This window comes from Canis lupus, chromosome 20, assembly GCF_011100685.1.
Source record: "Canis lupus familiaris isolate Mischka breed German Shepherd chromosome 20, alternate assembly UU_Cfam_GSD_1.0, whole genome shotgun sequence".
Classification (NCBI taxonomy): domain Eukaryota; kingdom Metazoa; phylum Chordata; class Mammalia; order Carnivora; family Canidae; genus Canis; species Canis lupus.
Window position 1 is genome coordinate 18,901,711 of NC_049241.1, and position 15,909 is coordinate 18,917,619.

The 15,909-nt window shown below is 40.6% G+C and overlaps 1 protein-coding gene and 1 long non-coding RNA gene across 3 annotated transcripts in view; one reads left to right on the forward strand and one right to left on the reverse strand.

The window, feature by feature from the left end:
* Window positions 1-15,909, forward strand: part of PDZRN3 (PDZ domain containing ring finger 3) — a 237,565-nt gene that overhangs the window by 151,453 nt on the left and 70,203 nt on the right. The gene's annotated exons all lie outside the window — the stretch shown is intronic.
* Window positions 1,262-10,561, reverse strand: LOC119864654. The gene is made up of 3 exons (XR_005374724.1): window positions 10,495-10,561; window positions 2,085-2,171; window positions 1,262-1,920 (listed from the first exon to the last, which is right to left on the reverse strand). It is a non-coding gene; the product is annotated as an uncharacterized LOC119864654 (long non-coding RNA).

Genomic DNA, 15,909 nt, shown 5'->3' on the forward strand with positions numbered 1-15,909 from the left:
TTCACTGCAGTATTCCTTTAAATGGATTTTTTGGCCTTTCTCTCAGGCCTGCATTTGACATTTTCTCAAGAATGTTTATTTTTTAATTTACAACTTTGAGAGGTTTATTTTATGAGATGGGTTTTATGCAACAAAATATAATGGGTTCAGGGGTGGGGGAACCCTGTGAATTTGAAATTGACTGCCATGAGGAGGAATTATTCATTTCATTTGTGGGAGAAAAATGACAGCTAACATGAAAGTAGAAAGGTTTCAGGTCTCAATTCACAGATGGAACAAATCGCCTTTCATAAGTCAGCACGCTCGGTGTTTTGTATTTGCCATAAATATCTATTTGTGAGGCTTTTGGAAGGACGTGATTAGGATGTGAGCTCTCAGTGGAGGATTTTCACAGGGTCCACTTGACTAAAGGGGCCTTTTGAGTTAAAACAAAAGAAAATGAAGGTTCTTGCCTCATCAGAACATCAGAGCTTGGAATCAGATGGGCATGTCTTTATTCTCTTTCTTCTTTCTAGAACTAGTGATCCCTTCTGTTTTTCAAAAAAAGAAGATGCTTGGGTACTCAATTCCTGGGCTTGCTCGTCCCTATCATATAATGGTGAAGTATTAACTTATCAAAGTGCTAGAGGCTTTAATAACCATCCTGCCCTGACTCTTGAGCAGAAAGGACTGGAAAAATCACCATGCTCCCACTTTCACCCGAACACCCCACACCACTCCATTAATTTCCAGGCATCGCCCTTCATTAGCGACCCTTGGCTGAAGGACTGTGTTATGAGGCTACAGGGTCATGAACCACACCATCTACCCCTTGGTTCATTTCACAGCTTGCTCCTTTCTTAATGCCTTACGGCTCATTTTTCCCCCTTCACTTGGCAAGAGGGACCTTTCCCAGGGCCTGAAATGGATGGGTCTCCCACTGGTCCTCTTTTGTTTAATGCCTCTCTATTCTCTGAGCTTAAAAGTGTACACTGTCACCGTAATAGTAGTAGCATTTGCTCTGCACTCTCACCATAAATGAAGCTTGGATTGCAAGGAAATTACGGACATACGGTGTTTTAATGTAGGTGTTTTCTTACTGCATCCATTTTTAAATGAAGATCGAAGGCAAGGCAGTGACCTTATTGTTCATCAGACTTACTCTAATATGTAAACCCCGTGGTAGAAGATGGTATTTGGTGAATTTAATCTTCTCCATCTTTTTAAATAAATAAGGTAATTATGAGATGTGGTTATATTTTCCCCACTGAATGTCGTTGATAGCAGTCTGCTTTAGCAGTCCTGCGTGTATAAAATTAACTTCCCAAGCTGATAGAACCAGGGAGAGGACACACCTGCTAAGCGCTGGGATTTCTCCCATCTGTCTGGATGATGAGCCATGTTACCTTTGACCTTTTTCTTTGATGATTGGCAGGTGGGGGAAGATGGCAGCTACTTATACAAGTGCCTACTAAGGCGGCAGTGGGAGCAGAAATAAATGTATGTTTTCCCATGAAAGAGGTGCTAGGTGCGTAAAAGAGCAGTTTAGAAACATTGACGGCGGAGAATAAGAACATAAACTCTAGAGCCAGGCAGGTCTGGGTTTGAGTGCAGACTCTCCTCCTCACTAGATGTGTGATTAGTACGTTCGTTATTGTTACATAACAAATTACCCCCAAACCTGGTAGCTTAAAACAACATACGTTGAATCTGTCACACAGTTTCTGAATATCAGGAATCCGAAGTGGCTTAAGGCTGAGTGGCTTTGGTTCAGGGTTTCTCCCAGGGGTATATTCAGGTTATTGACTGGGGCAGCCGTCATCTGAGGTTTGGCAGGGCTCGGGTTCCACCTCTTAAGTTCACTCCCATGGCTACTGGCAAGAGGAGGCCTCAGTTACTCTACCATGGGGAAGGTCTGCTCGTGACACTACGTCTGACTTCCTTGAGAGCAAGAAAGAGAAAGAGAGAACGAATGCTCCAGATGAAGGAAGCCTTCATAGTTTTTATACCCTAACCTTAGAAGTGACGTTGAGTCACTTTTACTGTTACATTAGCTACTCAGACCAGCCCTGGTACATTGTAGGAGAGGACAAGACTGTGAATACCAGATATGGCCTATTGGGAGCCATCTTGGAGGCTAGAGACCACAGCCACGCAAGCTGCCTTACTTCTCTGAGCTTCAGTTTCTTCATCTGTAAAATTAGAAAAATAATACTTTAGTGGCATAATCGTGAAGATTGAATTTTAATCAAAGCATATTATCTGACTCCTGATAAATTCTCAATATTATTTTTGTCATCATGATCATAGGTGTATCTACCCTGTGAATTTCTCTAGTGTTTTAAATGGGCCAGTATAACGCCAGCTCCTGTTTTCTTTTCCTTCTTGCTGTTAGTAATCCCCTCATTCACTTGAATTTCACCCTCTTCCTTGGCTGCCCAATTAGAACCCATCACAGAATGTCAATACCTAAAGTCACATCGGCAGCACAGCTGAGTTTTCTCTGGCTGCCAGAACATGGAGGATATGATTTATGGTAGAAATTGCAAAGAACCTGGATCAAGTAGTGACCATGTCATTAAAAGAGTTAAGGAAAAAAAATTTCCTATAGAAGAATTTTTGATGAGAGAACTAATACTGGAATTTGGAAAAAAGAGGACCAGGGGCCTAGAAAAAAGTAAGAGTAGAAAGCTATGGAACATGTCTTCCCTTACTAAATAGAGACTGTCTTTATTTATGCACCCCTTTAGGGATCAGGTAAGATCTCAGGAACTTCCTCTTGCAATAAAGCTCACATGCATATGTCCAGGTTTGCATTGATTTTCGAGGGGTTCCCGATTTCCATCCATTCACCCCAGATTAATCAACTCAGTCTACAGAAAAAGCAAGAGTACTGTAAAGGCCAACATACCATGTCAAGTTTTAATGCATATTTTTACTTAATGTGAATGGCGATTTGGTGTTCCTTTATACACAGCAAACAATCATTTATACACCCACATGTATTAGACTTTGGGTGTTTTTGACAATCTACTTGCTACTGCAGCTCTCTGAACGATGCCAGCTACCCATAATTTGTTTTTCTGAGCCATGATGTAATCATTAAGTTGCCGTAATGAAGATTGAAGGTTTAATAATGGGAAGTGTTACAAATTCCAATTTAATCATTCCTAAATTGATTAGTGACTTTCCCCAAATGCCTGGCCATGGAAAAACAGAGGTTCTAAGAGAGACAAAGTGCTGTGGTCCGAGTTTGATAAATGGTGCTTTGGTGTAGCTGTAATTGTGTTATTGAATTTACTCATCTTCCAAATGATGTTTGCATTGTCTCAGCCATATGTGTTGAGGGCCAGAGAAAGGTCATTAGAAGCTTCAGACTGAGGGCATGTGTGGGTTACGGTGGTTTTGAGCAGCGACATCGAGGTAGTCAATTAAAAGAAACACCCAGTGCAAGGTGTCCAGAGCCTCTTGCCGCAGAACAGTCAGTGGCAAAATCCCAAAGGCCTATTTAAAAGAATCTGAAGATTCTGTAAGTAAATGTCTACTCCTGGCCTGGGGCTATTTAGCCCCTGACAAATGACCTGGGTGAGCCTCTGCGGGTGGATTTGAAGGACAGGACACCTATAAACAAATCCAGCACTGGCAGCTCAAACAAAGCCAGAAGTGCAATAATTAGATAACAGCCCTGGCCTAGCTCACCAAGGAGATGAGCTGTGTTGTTTTCTGCATTGCTTTACTAATGCCAGATGTGAACTTTTTAACTTTTCACAAATAGATTTTCCTCTACCCTGGTATCTTCAAGATCAGTGCTCTACTTCAGTTCAAAAAATTTTGAGAAAAGTTTTTGTTGCTGTTTTATTTTCCCATGGCCCACTAATTTATCCTTGTCTTTGCCCATATTTCAGATGGCGTGAATATTAATGCCATGCATTTCAACGTGTAGTAAATAGCCCTCCTTTTTTCTCTGAACATATTTATATAATATAAATGTTAATAGAAATATTGTAGAAACTTTAAGATGTTATTTTTACAAATCTATTAAATTCATGTGAATAAATGTTGTTCAAAACCTGCAGGGTAAAGCCAGGAGGCCATTTTGCCTGGGATCCAGAAAGGGCATGCCTTGGGGATGTGGGCAGAAGATAGGCTGATGGGGGCCCAGCTGCCAGTTGGCATGGGTGAGAGCCCTGTCATTACATGGCAATGGGCCAAAACATGCATATGGCAGGCACAACTCAGTTGACAAGCCACCCCAGACAACTTGGTGTGCCTTAATCTCATACAAATACAGTATTCTAGAACCCCCCCTGAAAACATACCATATGTATTTCCTCAATTCTGTTTATGGATTAAGTTATGAAATAGGGAAGAAAAGTTATGAAATAGAGACTGTATTAGTTTCCTAGGGCTGCCATAATTTCTCTCATCCGTAAAGTCACCAACTCAATGACTTAAGAAAGAGAAATTTATCATCTCTTAAGTTCTGTAAGTTAGAGGCCTAAAATCAAGGTGTTGGCAGTGCAAGGCTTTCCCTGAAGGTTGCAGGGAAATTCCTTCCTGCTTCTGTGGTAACTTCTAATGGGTTGCCAGTCTTCCTTGATGTTCCCGGGCTTATGGCTGTGTCTCTGTCCTCACCTGGTGTTCTCCCTATATTTCTTGACATCTGTGTCCAAATTCTCCCTATTTATAAAGACACCAGCTATATTGGGTTAGGGCCCACCCTCATGACATCATTTTAACTTGATTATCTCTATAATATAAGACCCTATTTCCAAATAAGGTCATTTTCTGAGGAATTGGAGGTTAGGAATTCAACATATAACCTGTTTTGGGGGACACATTTCAACCCATAAAAATTACTAAGTTTAAAAATTGGAAAACAGAATCTAAATTCCTTCTTGTGATTTAGGTCACTTTGGAATGTATTTCTCCTACTTGCATCAAAGCTTAGTTTTCTGAATATATAAAGGGAGAAGAAGAATAGCATGTACTAAGAATTGACCCTAAAAATGTCAGTTTGTGACTGCTTGGTTGGATGATTGGCTCACTGAGTCTTAGATTCTGAATTTAGGCCCGAGTTATTAACCAGTTCAAATGGCTTCAGCTCCAGGTTATAAATCTGATTCCAAGCTTGGCTGGCTTCTCTAGATAAATGTGCCATTATTTCCAGAAGGGTTTGCCAAAGAACATATGAGTATCTCCCTCCCATTCCAGACTAGCATCCATAGCATATGGTAGGCAGTGGGTGGGATAGGAGACTATGGGCTTTGGAGAATTATAGTCCTAGATTCAGATCCCACCACCACCTTTTACTAGCCATGATGTAATCATTAAGTTGCTGTAATGAAGATTGAAGCCAAATGACCTTGACTATATGATGTTACTTTATTTTCTGAGCCTTTGTTTTCTCATTCATACAAATCGGGGGATGAAATTCAAATGAGATAGTGTGAGCAAAGTACTTAGCACAAAGCATGGGCTTAATAAAAAGTTAGTTCTTCAAGCAGCCCATGCTTTCTATAGTCCCAGAGCATGCTGCTATCATTTTAATAATCATTAACACTGCACTTTGCAGTTTACAAAGCAGTTTTACTTATTATTACATTTAATTTATATTTATTGTATTGAGGGACACTATAAAATGTTTCTTTTAAATTATTCACAACTGGTGGCCATAACTGTGGCTCTTTCTATGTTAAATATTTTTTGATTTTTTTTTTTTTTTAAGGAAACAGCTGCCATTAGTAATAGAGTTGATCTCATGCTCCAATGCTGTGGTACTCAGCTGAAGGCAGTTTTGCCACCACGGGACATTTGGCAATGTCCAGAGACATTTTTGGTTGTCATATCTGGGGGTGAGGATACTAGTGGCATCTAGCAGGTAGAGGCCACAAGTGCTGCTAAACATCTTACAAAGGTCAGAACAGTCTCTACAATATAGAATTATCTGGCCCACGAGGTCAGTGGTGCCAAGGTTGAGAAACCCTGCCTTAAGTTCCCAAGGGCTTACCTTCAATCAATGCATGCAATCAGAAAATGGATCTTTGTTTTTTATTTCCATCCTTCAAAGAAAACTATTTAAATCAGGAGCAATATTTTCTAATGTTATGAAAGAAAAAAAAACCCTACAGCTTAAGTCAATAAGCATTTGATGAATACATGTCCCTAGGGTATCGTGCTGTTGGTAAGTGACAGCTGTGGAAAATCCTGGCACTCAGGCCAGGCTTTAGCATTAAATGGCTCAAGTTCTTGGACTGGCCCTTACTGTCATAGTGGTTACCCAGTGAATGAGTGCACAACACTGGGCAGTTTTGCTCAGAGCTGCCCACATGGTAAAGCCGTCCTCAAGAACAAGCCTGCCCCAACATGGTGGTGTCTTCCCTCACTCCAAATAATTTGCCCTCCAAAATACCAAAGGACTGGTGGCTGGAGATGCTCAGACTTAATATATGTTAAAGTCCTGAATCTGTTTGTTTTTTTTTTTCTTTTTTTTCCCCTACCAAATAGAAAATAGCAATTTGGTAGAATCAGAATGCCTGGTAATAGTCATATTCATAATAGGAGCCAGGCTTGTGCCAAAAGTTTCCATACATCTTGACCGAGTCTCACAATAGTTCGAGGGAAGTACTGACTTAACCCATTTCATAGTTGATACACTGAGGCTCTGAGAGCAGGTGGTAAGTTGAACATGAAGTGTGTTGGCACCAAATTTGAATCTAACTCCGTGGTCATGATGCCTCTTAGGTATAACAGATCCTAGAAAACTGTTTGCTTTTTATAGCCCTAGCAGATAGGGTATGTATTCACAAAATATCAGGTGTTCATATGCGCTTACAGTGTTTCCATAGACATGGACCTTATCTCTGTCATTCCCGAATAAGCTTCAGCTGACTCAGAGGAAGATACATTTGAGTGATTTTTGTTTTTCAGGGAGTGGGGAGATAAGGAATGTTTGAAGCAACACAAATTTATTATCTTGCAGCTTCGGAAGCCAGAAGTCTGAACTGTGTCCCACTGGATTATAGTCAAGGTGTTGGCAGGGCTGTATACCTTTCTGGAGGCTCTAGAGAAGGATCCATTTCCTGGCCTCTTCAGTGCTTACAGGCTGCCTGCATTCCTTGGTTCATGGCTTCTTCCTCTGTCTTCCAGGCCCACAGTGTTACATTTCTCTGACCATTCTTCACAGTCAAATCATCCTCTACTTCTCTCCTCCATGTTTTTAGTTGCAATAAAATATCCATAAATTTCACCATCTTACCCATTTAGGGTAAGTGTACAGCAGTTCAGTAGTGTTAAGTAGATTTATATTGTAGTGCAACCAATATCTAGAACTTTTCATCTTGCAGAACTGAAACTCTGTACCCAAAGGAACAACTCTGTTCTCTTCTTTACCTAACCCCTGGCAACCCGTACTACTTTTTTTTTTATGTGAATTTGACTACTGTAGATACTGTGTATAATTAGAATCATATAATATTTGTCTGTGACTAGCTTATGTCACCTAGTGTAACTGTTGAAAATTTTCTCTAAGTTCTGGAAGTGAAGAATCAGTAATGTTTGTCATAGAAAAAGAAATAATTGTAAAAGTGAATTACAATGGAAACAGCCCGTTGTTGGATGCTAGCTGGGTTCCACTATCTTTGGGGCACTCTGATTTCATAGCTCCCTTTTAGATTAGCACACATTAGCAAGGTACAAAAGATATATCAGCACCAAACTGAGACTCCCACTTTTTCATATCTGAGACTCTCACTTTATGCAGTCCAGAGGATAGCAAGACAATGGAGAGAGTAAAAACTCTCTTTGTTAACATGATTCAGTGTTAATTCAAAGCCTGTCTTTGTACTAGTTAAAAATAGCTCAGGTGCTACTGGAAATCACCACTGTAGCATATCCCAGAAGGAAAGAAGAAATGGGCAGGAACACACAAATAGTCTCCCTGGAGAAGCAAATATTGTTGCTGGAGTACGTGCAGTGTCTGTACCATCGAGTGCACTGAAACAAGAGAGTGGCTCTGCCATCTTTCTTTCTTTCAGCTGGGCAGATTCTCATTGATTGTCAATTATGTGTCACCAGGTGACAACAAAAGGCAGTTTAATTCCCCATGAAAATTAGGACTTGCCCTGCCTCTGTGCCTTTACTGCAAGTACCTGGTGGCTGCAAACGCTCATTAATCCCTTGGTGTAATCCCCTGGAGATCACCAACCTTAAAATGAATCTCCAGTCCATGCACCATCTCTGCAGCTGGGGTCAAACGTAACATTAGATGGGGTCTGGCAACAGTCCCTGGATTAGAGCTATAGACAATAAACTGTGGGTATCTTAGCAGCAAATCCAGGATAAATTCCTAGGGATCCATCTTTGCCCATCTTTGGAATCTACCCAATGCCTTACCAAGAAAGAATGAAATGATGCTCAAGAGGAAGGGGGAGTCGGATGCCCGGGTGGCTCAGAGGTTGAGCGTTGGCTCAGGGCATAATTCTGGAGTCCTGGAATTGAGTCCCACATCAGGCTCCCTGCTTCTCCCTCTGCCTATGTCTCTGCCTCTTTCTCTCTGTGTCTCTCTTGAATAAATAAATGAAATCTTAAAAAAAAAAATAAAAGAGGAAGGTGTGGAACAATCCTTGTTTTTTTCCTGGAAAGTTTTTGTACATTTCTGCCTTGTTTTTTACATACTAGAATATTCTTTCTTCCATTCCTTTTTTAGTTAAAATGGAACCCAGAGACCTCATTGAGGGTATATGGGGTTTAAAAAAATTTTTTAATAAAGATTTTATCAGATCAAGTGTGCACCCACGAGCAGGGGGAGGAGCAAAGGGAGAAACAGACTCCCTGCTGAGTGGGGAACCCAGCACTGTGCTAGATCCCGGGACCCTGGGATCATCACCTGAGCCAAAGGCAGATGCTTATCCAACTTAGCCACCTAGGCACCTGGGGGTATATGGTTTTAAACAAGAATTATGTTGTGATAAAGTTTTTGGAGTCACATCAAGGCAATCAGACCTTCCTTAAAAATTCATTCTAGAGTCTCTCATGTTTAGGGAGAGGATGAAGATAAGCTAAAAACTGTTTCTAGGTCGCCTGCATCTTTTCTGATTACCACTTTCATTCACATCACACCGTGGACCAGCCCTACCCCCACCTTAATAGACCTACTAAGGATTCTCTCCTGGGTCTGAACCCTCACCTGGCCCTAGGTATGACCAAGTGTCATTTAAGGAAGCTGGTGTTCTAGGTGAGGTTTTTATTGTCATTTTACCAACACCTCTCTGAGACACAACTACCCGGAGTGATTTACCTTTGTTGCCCTTATTTGTTGTTGTTTTTCTTATGATCATGGATCTACCGTCCCCATAAAAGAACTCTAGGTGTCTTTACCACCTTTTATCACATTCTCCTGTAGTCCTCTCCAGTGATAACTGTTTGCTTGGGGAGAGAAGGAACTTTTGTTGGTCATTTCAGATAGAATACCATATGTCAAATTTGTAAAATCTTGTTAACATTGTGTTTTCTTCGCTTGAGAATTACCCTCTAGTAGGGGAAAATGGAACTGCCAATTACAGCAGCCTCCTGCTGTGAATAAACTGGTGTTATATTCCCAGACATCAGGCAGTGTGCAAGGAGAGAGCCCCCAATTGCCTTTTGCTTTCTTGCCTGATAGACAAAGCTTTAGAGTAAAGCATAATTAGCTTGACTGACAATCAAGAAAATACAGTCTTCAGTATCTGTTTTTATTTTAAGGCCATCTTCTTTTGGAGGCCTATTCCAAAACCATTTTACAATTCATTCCTAGGTGTAAAATTCAATCAATTTGGAGCCCCAGAATTTGTTTAAAATGTTCAGTGCGTATTTCAAAAGAAAGATAAATGAATCTGTGTAGTGACCAAAGAAACTTATAGTGTATCAGACTATAACTATTAAAGAAGCAGCCATAAATCCGGGTGGCAGGAGAGCTAGTAAATTTTTTTAAGCTGACTCCTTTGGGGGGAATTTGGATCCTACACTAAGTTCTTAATTTTATTGGGACAGAGATATTGCAAAAAGAAAATCGTTTCTCTGGCACTAAACACAAATAATATACAACAATAATTGTGACTTCCCGGTAGCCGCTTTCTGACCCACACACCAGGCTCCCTTCATCATGGTGAAGTATGGAGGCGTGCTTTTTGTTCTTCAACTCCAGTCCCTTCAGAGGTCTTCCTTAGAAAATTAGAACGGAATATTTTGTTTTGTTTAATTGGGGTTGTGTTTACCAAATCCCCTCCTCAGATTCTGCGGCCTGGAAACACAGGACCAGGGTGGATGTTCAGACCACATCCTTTACCACCATGCCTAAGGACGTTGATTTTTTGTTGTTAGGGAATGCCTGCTCCGAGGGGGAAGGAAGAGAAATAGGTAGAAAAGGAAGAGAGACGAGATTCAATATAAACACAAATACTAATACAATACAAATACAAAAACTAAAAAACACAGAAGAAAGTATCCTTCATTATTCATTAAATAGTTATTGAATACCTCATCAGTACTAGGTGCCAGGCTAGCCTCTGTGAGTAAAACAGTCATTACTACACCAATTCCGGCCTGTGAACACTTCCTTTCTAGCCTGAGAAAGAGAGGCGGATACTCTATTGTGATGTAATTAAGATTCATTACAAGGCAGTTCCTTGACCACTAAGCAGAGGACCACTTAGCCACTAAATCCTGTGATCAGGGGTCTCTAAAAACCTAGCAGAGCAGAATCTGGGCTTCAGATTTTTTTTAAAAAAAAGATACCCGCTTTTCTATTTTTCAGCTTATAAAGCCACTCATAATAAGGGTCTTTATAGGCCATATCTATGTGCCATATACATATATGTTATATATCTATATATAGAATATGTATAGTAAGTAGTAGCACATGAATGGCACATCAGCTCCTCATGGAGGGACAAAAACCTTGACATTGAATGACCAGTAAGCTCCCAAATATTGTTCTGTATGATAGTCTCAGCTGTCTGCTTCTCAATTTTGCTAGATCTTTCCTTCCCGAGTCTGACAGAGTAAGGAGAGACCCTGCTTGAGGTCACAAGAGAGCAGGATTTCTGCCTCTGCTACCCCGATAAGACAACCAGTTCTTTTTGAAGCTTGCCTTTTTTTCTTCGCATATGTGCTCATCTGTCTTGCCAGGCTAAGACTTGATCCTCTCGTCTCTCTCCGCCATTTACTTTCCATCAGTGGTAGTCCCAACAGTGAACAGTAACACAGCAAGCAGAGCATCAAAAGCAGTGGACTACTTTGGCGGTCCAAACCAGGACAGACCCAGTATGAATTCATTCTGACTTGGAGCATAATACTTAGTCCCTTGAAGCGTCTTGTTCAGTTTTATAAAAGTGTGACCAATAAAACTTATGGCAAAAGGGTATTGAAAAACTTAAACATGATGATGGGTGCAAAGTGCTTAGCATGGTACCTGGTATCTTGTGGTGGCCACTGATTAGTTAATTGAGAGAATGGGACAGGACCTCCCATGGAACATGCAGAGGGATGAGGAGGCCAAGTGGAGGCTTGGTTTTCTCTTGACATGCCATTATACCCAACCTAAAATGCTTTAGACTTTTTGTGACATTATGCAATAGGATGAAAAGTTCTTAGATCATAAATGGAATCAAGTTTCTTTTTAAAGGTTCACAAGCTATATAACACTTCCATGACGAAATTATGATTTTACACCTCTAGAGCAAAATTACCATTCAGATTGTTTGAGCTGATTACTCTTGTGTTTGAACTGCAGGCTTCCACAGTCAAAAATGTGAGCACAAAGAACAGCATCACTGCAAATTCGTAATCTCTTTGACACCTTGCTTTTCATATAATTGAAAGAACACACATTACAATTTACACTCAAGCAAAAATGATATACAGTATTGATGCATAACATGAAAGATGAAGTGATTTTTTTTTCCATCTTAATGAATATTGAGCAAATAAATAGAGCATTTCAGGATCCTGGAATATATGGGATTCTTTGTATTTATCTTCTTCATTACTCTAGCCACAATGTCACCCAGGAGTATCTCAGAGATGACAACCAGGCAATTAGAGAAAAGTCTGTCCAGGCCCTGGCCCTGCCAGAGTGAATCATGGCTCTTTCTCTGGCCGCCCCATGGCTGAACCCCTGTCCTTAGGGAACCTCAGGCTGTGGATGACTTGGCACTTGCTGTGAGATGTACTTTCTCACACATGTGTGACATGTCCGTGCTGTAACATCCACTGTCCACAGAACCATCCAAATGAGTTAATATTGTCTCTGGGTCTTTCTGGAAAAAGCAAATCAGTAACCTCTTGGGAAATTTTTGCATTTCTTTTCCAGATGATCACAGGAACCTAACTTGTGTTCAGGGGTATGGATGCAGAGACAGTGTCTCTAAACAGATGAAGGAAGCAGACTACCTGTTTTTGACATAAACACATTGGTGGTAATTAGTGCTTCATACATTCATGAGATGAGTTTCACTAACATGATTGTTCTGGTATTTATTCAGTTAAGTGGGGGAAGTACTCAAAGGATTCCTTTAAAGATTTCTGGGTTCTCCAAATTTACACCACCTATCCTGAGTTTATACAACTTCCTGAAACTACCTATAGAACTGGCTAAGAATGGCTATGACATGCTACAAATAAAAATGTGCATATAGCATAGGCCTGACAGATGGTTAGCTCTATTCAAGCCTGGATGTTTTCACTGAAATAAATCACTGGGCTTGATTTTCAACCATTTTCTAACATGATTAGACAAGACCCTATACTGGTCTCTCTTGATTCATTCTGAGGCCACTTGACACATATTATAATGAGCAATCGTAAGTACAACATGAATGAATCCCTGTCCTCATGTGTAATCCCTAGATAAGCTGTGGTAAACTCATTTGTTGAGTGAAAGTAAGTATTGTCAGTATCTTTCTTCATTCTTGATCAACTAAAGAAAAGTTTCTTGATCAAGAAAACTTAGTGTTCATATCACATTCAATGTTAAACTTTTCATTTAGAAAATATGGTTCATAAATAAGGAAATGATTGGGCTATATTTGCCAGATACCTAATATGCTTCCTGAAGAGAATTTTTTAAAAAAAATTCTTAATTCATAGAAAACTATGGTTTTCAGTGGATTGTTAAGATGAATCAGGATGCGAGGCCTCAGACTGTCGGTCCCATTTATTTTGGCTTAATGACTCAGACAGATGAGCTAGTTGGCTTGTTGATTGGGTCTATAATGACCTTTAGCCATCATGATGGAAAAAGAAAGCTCATTCTCATGTAGGACACAACTCGTAACAGTGGCAATAGGATTATGGAGAGACTGTTAGCATAGATCATTATTTTCCCAATCATTATTCTCTCACCAGTTGATATTTTTTTCAGTGGGATTCTTTTGCTCATTTTTTTTTTACTGTTAATTCCCCAAACCAACAAACTAATAATTGCATAAAACAACAACAAAGAAATCCCCACAATGTATGTTTGAGAATTCTAATAATGAATGGATTCTATAATCTTCCATACAATTGTCATCTACCTTTTTTCACTTGACATGGGCAACATGCCAAGCTCTCATGGGATGGGCATGTGTGGACTTGAAAAGGCAGGCTTCTGGGTGTGATTCCTGACTAGCACACATGAGCAGGGTGACCTCGGACAGGTTACTTAACTGCTCTGAGTTCCAGGTTCCCCATATACGAACTAGGAATAAAAGAGAGCGCTTACATTTTCAAGCTATTTTGAGTATTAAGTGAGATCATGTAGCTAAGGCTTCTAACACTATGCTGGCATATGATAGGGCTCAGTAAATCCTACTTTGCTATTAAAATCTCAAATATGCAAAACATTGCAGGACAATAAATAGAAAAAAGGATTCATAAAATATCTGTGTTGAGACATACTCTTCAGTCACAGGGAGTTACCTGACCCTGTAAAATCAATTCATTTGGATTTTTTCTTTTTTTTATTTTAAAGATTTTATTTATTTATTCATGAGAGACACCCAGAGAGAGAGGCAGAGACACAGGCAGAGGGAGAAGCAGGATCCATGCAGGAAACCTGATGTGGGTCTCAATCCCAGGACCCCGGGATCATGCCCTGAACCAAAGGTAGATAACCACTGAGCCATCCAGGTGTTCCGGATTTTTTCAAAGTAGTGGAAGAAACTACCACTCAGAGGCAATCCGTCTCTGATAGAGAGGCGTTGGCATCAGATCTGGGAGCAGTCAGTTAATAGCCATCACCACGGGCACCCTAAGAGAGTCTGTCCATTGGGCCCACCGTGGTACCTCCCATTTTTCTGATCATGTGGACAAAGAAAGTTTCCTTTCCTCAAAGGAAACTGCAGCAATTGATGAGAGCCACATTTGGAGGGTCCACTATGTTCAGAGTCCTTCATGGGAGAAGAAAGATAAAAAGGGGGGGGGGGAGGAACAAGGGCTGAGCTCGTCTTTCCTCATTGATAACCAGACTCTAGGTCTTCTGCACCAGAGTACCTTTCCAGTTTCCATGCTGCTTCCTCTCCCATTCTACTTTCCTGGGGTGGTAGGCCCTGGGCTAGCAGGAGGATGACAGGAAATGCTGCTCACAGGACAGAGGCCTCATGAGGAAGAGGTTGGTGGAAGCCCAGGGGACACCTGGGAAACTGCAGGCACTCTAGGGGATGGCTGTCTCCATCATCCCCTGACTTGGTTCTCCCCTGAGGCAGACAGACATACACTGGGGCCTTTCTTCACCAAACACATACTATTTTTTCACCAATGCCATTTCCCTAATCCTGAGCCTTGGCAATTCTCTGAATATGAGCTACGGCAGAAATGTATCCCCCTGCCCGCTTCCACACAAAGACTTTTTCAAAATAAATATTTTGTTTTAGTGTATCAGGATGCATATAACAAATGTTAATATATAAGTTCCATATTTCCTTTTTTAATTTCCCCACATCAACTGTGGGGAGACCATCCTCTCAAAATCAACAGAAGAAATCCATAACACAGAAATCAAGTCTTTCCTTACATTATCTCTAAATTTAACAACTTGCTGGGTGGTGGGGAGGGGGTCGATCATAGCTATCTTTAAAGCAATTGACTCAACTTACCAAAGGATGGATAAATGGGTGCCCTTTTTCTTCCATCTCTACATGAAAGTAGTATTTTGGTTGGAGACCCAGTCTCTTTACTGTCTATCAGTAATTTATTCTTCCAGGGAAAAAAGTCAACAACATCTGTTTCAGGGTTAAACAAGTAAGTATTTGCCAACTCTAGGCAAGTCTCATCATCTGGCCTTAATTCACCAGTGGAGAGGGTATCACTATGATACCAAGTGGCACACACACAAGTACACATATGCATACATGCGCACACACACACCTTTCTCCCTCTAGAACACCCAAGAAGGCAACTTTTATCTAAATCTAAATTGTAGGGCAGCCCGGGTGGTTCAGCGGTTTGGCGCTGCCTTCAGCCCAGAGTGGGATCCTGGAGACCCAGGATCAAGTCCCACATTGGGCTCCTTGCATGGAGCCTGCTTCTCACTCTGCCTGTGTCTCTGCCTCTCTCTTTCTCTCTCTCTCTCTCTGTGTGTCTCTCATGAAGAAATAAATAAAATATTTTTAAAAAATAAATAAATAAAATAAATCTAAATTGTATAGACAATGTATTGGATTTCTACCTAACAGCATTCCAAGAAAGCAAAGACCCTCTTCTGCCTACTGATAATTTAGTTTTAAATGTATTTCTCCCTACTATTAATTGCTACTGTTTTTCAAGAAGCTCAGAAGAAACGGTTATTATTTATGCAGGGTTTGTGCTCCCTCTGCTGGTTCTATAATTAACTAATAAGTCTAATTCCCATAACTATGCTGATGTCATCAATTATTTTTGCGCATGGACGTGGAATTACCCAAATCAGCATGT